Source organism: Tupaia chinensis, unplaced genomic scaffold (genome assembly GCF_000334495.1).
Source record: "Tupaia chinensis unplaced genomic scaffold, TupChi_1.0 Scaffold000198_1, whole genome shotgun sequence".
NCBI classification, from domain to species: Eukaryota; Metazoa; Chordata; class Mammalia; order Scandentia; family Tupaiidae; genus Tupaia; species Tupaia belangeri.
This window is the reverse complement of record NW_006159673.1, coordinates 2,752,136-2,756,081: the sequence shown is the minus strand read 5'-3', so window position 1 is coordinate 2,756,081 and position 3,946 is coordinate 2,752,136. Positions and strand designations below refer to the sequence as shown.

Sequence of the window (3,946 nt, the reverse complement as noted above, 5' to 3'; positions counted from 1 at the left end):
AGACGGGGCGTGGCCGAGTGGGGCGCCTGACGCTCAGAGAGCACATGGGGCGGGGGCGTCCCTGACTGAGCCCGGAACATTTGCCTTTGACTTCCCGAACAGAAAAGATGGCAGAGGGCAGGGTTTTCAATGGAGTGACGAGAGCTGAAGCTGGAAAACGGGGTCTTGGCGACAGGCAGACACACAGCGGCCGCGGCGTCCCTGCAGGGTGAAGCCAGCCCACTGCCGAGCGTCGGGTTATTCTGGTAAGTGTTAATATTGCAGCATTTAGAAGAGCCGGGTAGAAATAGTACTCATTAGTGTGCAGGCTGCAGGCCGTCTGCGGTGGGGGCGGTGAGCTGGGCCTCCGCGGCTCCAGGCTCTGCTCTGTCACTGCGTGGGCAGTGAGAGGGGGCAGGTGGTGGCTCCTGAGAGCAGGAGTGAAGTGCAGAGCCTCAGCACAGCCCACATGCGACAGGGCCGGGGCAGCCTGTGCTGTAACCGACAGCCGGGCAGCTGCCAGAGGAGCCCGGTCGGGTCCCACCTCGTACTTGGGGAGAGTAAGAGATCCGAAGCTTCTCAGGAGATAAATACACATCGTAGCCCCCAGCTCTAGCCTTTGGTGTGCTTTAGGCAGATGGCATGCTTGTTAAAAAGGCAGATTCTGGGGCTGGCAGGTGGCAGGCGTGGTGGCTAAGGTACTGGACTGCCACATAGCTGACTGCAGTTCAAGTCTCAGACCTGGAGTCTTGCTTTCTCACTTTCCCTCTCTGGTCAAATTAAGCAAAAATAATTAATTAATTTAATTTAATTAAAATTACTGGGGGTGGGGGAAGACAGATTCCAGGGGCCAGATGGTGGAGTAGCAGTAAACATGAAACTCTGCCAGCCAGTCCCACTCAGGAAGGCTCCCAGTTCAAGCCTGGAGACCTGCTCGAATGTGCCAGGCCCCTGGCTGCAAGCTCAGGGGTGGACGCAGTGTCCGGGCCCTGTTGGGGGAACTGTCTCTCTGTCTCTCTTGGAGGAAATAAAGGCAGATCCAGGGCCTACCGCCTAGGGCTGATGGGGACCCGGGCAGCCACCCCAGGCCTGCCATGCCAGCGTCTGCAGCCCTCGCCTGCGTCAGGACTCCAGGTAAGTGGGTCGTGGTTCGAGCTGGAGGACGGCAGGCTCCCGGGTGACCACACTGAAACACTGGTGTCAAGGGTAAGACCAAAGGAAGTACCGGTAGGCAGCCACAGGCCTAGGGCAGTAACGGGCCTCAGGGGTGCTCAGAGGAAGCACTCAGAGGAAGTCGGAGATGAAGCCAGGAGACTACGAGGGACGGCGTGTGCAGGGAGGCTGCAGCTCCCACGAGGCGCCGTCCCCACCTGTCTCCCTTCAGGGTGGCAGACGGAGGGGTGGAAGACGTGGGCGGGATGGGTCTCCTGAAGCACCTGAGGGTCAGCCTTGCTTCCCTGAAGGACACCTTGCTGAGTCTCTGGATGCCATGTCCTCAAGCGCACCAGCAGGCTCCTTGGGACTGATGTCACAGCAATGTGGGCGCCTCCAGGTCTTGCTGGAACTGGGAGGTGAGAGCCATGTCCAGGCCTATCACCTAGCGCTTCTGGAACTCTACCCCCATGGCCTCCCTTTCCAAATTGGTAAAATGGAAACAATAAAGTCAGCGACTTCCTCCCGCAGGGGAGAGATGGGCTGAGCAGAGGAAGCTGCAGACGGGATGTGTTTAGTAGATGCCCGCTCCCTGCTGGACTGCATGGCACGCACTCGTTGTGCACAACGCCTCACAGGGGAAAGGCCGGCCCCTGGGTGTACTGCATGGTTGGGGAGCCAGATCCCACATGGCCAACCGTGCTTTGAATTCTGCTCTAAGTGGCTTGAAAAACACACCAGGCACATGCTCAGATCCCAATGGGTTGGAGAAATGGAGAAGGGATTGCAGCATGGCTATGCCCTGAGGCAGGGGGTAATTTCTCCCCTTCCTTGTCTCTCTGTCTCTCTCTGGCAAACACACATGCCCTCTGGCAATTAAAAAAGAAGAAGATGGGACCAGCAGTTGATATAATGGCTATGTCGCTGGACTCCCATGTAGTCGACCACGGTTCGAGTCCCGGACCCGGTGGCTTAAAACTCACGCCAGGCACGTGTGCGTGTGTGCCCAAGATCCCGAGAGGAGAATGGAGGAGAAGTGATTGCGGAGTGGCCATCCCCCCTGGGGGTGATTTCTCGCTTTCTGTTTCTCTGTCTCTCTGTCTTTCTGGCAAGTACACACGCCCTATAGCGAAAACCTCTCAAAAAATTAGAAGAAGACATGAAAGGTACTGTTATTTATTTCATAAACTCCAGGTTTAGACACTTGTGAAGCCAATTTCAAATTGGGAAATTTGGCTCGGAGTCACCTGGATCGTTTTCCTCTTCTCCTCCTCTGGATGCACCCTCCCCCGGGGACAGTCCTTCAGCACGCTCTTGCTCAGGCCGTGAGCTTCGGCCGTGAGCGGTATTCTGACCCCTGCTGCTCCTCCGTTGAACACACAGTGTAGTTACTAAAGCAGCAGTTCCAGCAGCCCACCCACCAGGGCTTCGTGAACCTTCGCCGATCCCAGAGCACTGATTCGGTGCTTAGGCCCACGAGCTTCCTTCCGAGAGCTCAGACCCGACTTGTCTCAGTCCTGCCCTGCCCTCTCCCAGTCTGCAACACCGTCCTGGTCTCCAGGCTCACAAAGCCTTCTACACCAGTTCAGTCCCTCCACCTGAGCCCCCAAACCCTCTGCCCCACTCCCTGCCTTGGGTGCTCAGCCCTGTTCTCCTGCCCCTTCTCTTGCAAACTCACTCAGGGACCTCACCACCCACACTATCCATGCGCTGAATGGAGCCCCAAGAGAGGGCTGTGACCACATCCTCCCAAACTTGCTGGTCCCAAACCTCTGCAGTCCCTCACCCACGTAAGAACGCCCGGCTGCCCTGAAGAGCCTGGGGCTGCTAACAATACTGACTGCTCGGTGAGCCTCTCGACTCCAGGTTCTAGTTCTCGCAGTCGGGATGACAGCCTACACTTGTGTTAAGCTTTATAGATTACACAGGCCTTCTGAGGCCCTTGTTTGATAGGATTCTCATTGCAATCTTGCAGGGATTAGCACGTTTTATGATTATCCCCATTCTTCAGATGATAAAGCAGAGGTTCCAGGTTTTTGTCTAACTCAGCAATTCTCAACCAGAGATGATTTGCCCATTTTCACCCCCCGCCCCCAGGGCCATGTGGCAATGTCTGGCGACACTCACAATTGTCACGATAGGAAGAGGGGAGATCTGATGGGCACAGGCCAGGGATGCTGCTCACCACCCTGTGACACACGGGACAGGGTCCACAGCCCAGACGTCAGCAGTGCCGAGGCCGAGAACCCGGTCTTGGGTCATTTTGCTTTTTTGCAGAGCCAAGATCCTAACCCAGACACATGGACTCTGGCAGTCCCTGCTTGTCTCAGGACCATCTGTTCTGAGGTGCCGCCATGACGATTGGCTCCTGGGGCAAGATCATCTCCCTGAGGAAGCAAACTGACATGCCAGTCTCCTTTCGTGCCACGTACCAGCTCTGAAAATCGGGACAGGTAACCAACTATCTCTGAGCCACGTTTTCCTCAGCCACAAAATGATTTTCCTGGGACCGTTGAAGAAGTTACTGGTCTACCCCAGGCAAAGCTCACAGAGGAGCACCTGGCGTGCAATGGACATACCCAAGATGCCCCTCCAGGTCTGCTCTCCTCTCATGACTCAACTTCCACTTTCCCCTTTCTCCTGATGCCTCCAATCAGGGCATTTCTAACCTTTCTGGTGACCCTGAAGACTCCCCAAATGGCATAACGGTGGACTCCACACAAAACCTCAGGGAAGCAACCATCATGAATAAGGGGAGGATAGTCTGGGCATTCTGAGGCTATTCAAAGCCATTCAAGACCTTCCTCAGTGAAAG

The 3,946-nt window shown here is 56.0% G+C and overlaps 1 long non-coding RNA gene across 1 annotated transcript in view; it reads left to right on the top strand.

Annotated features, from left to right (window-relative positions):
• LOC102474197 (uncharacterized) overlaps positions 1-3,946 on the top strand; it is a 4,592-nt gene extending 646 nt beyond the window's left edge. The window contains exons 2-4 of the long non-coding RNA XR_334333.1: positions 103-245; positions 1,004-1,113; positions 3,409-3,946. This is a non-coding gene — a long non-coding RNA (uncharacterized LOC102474197). The remainder of the gene's footprint in view (positions 1-102; positions 246-1,003; positions 1,114-3,408) is intronic.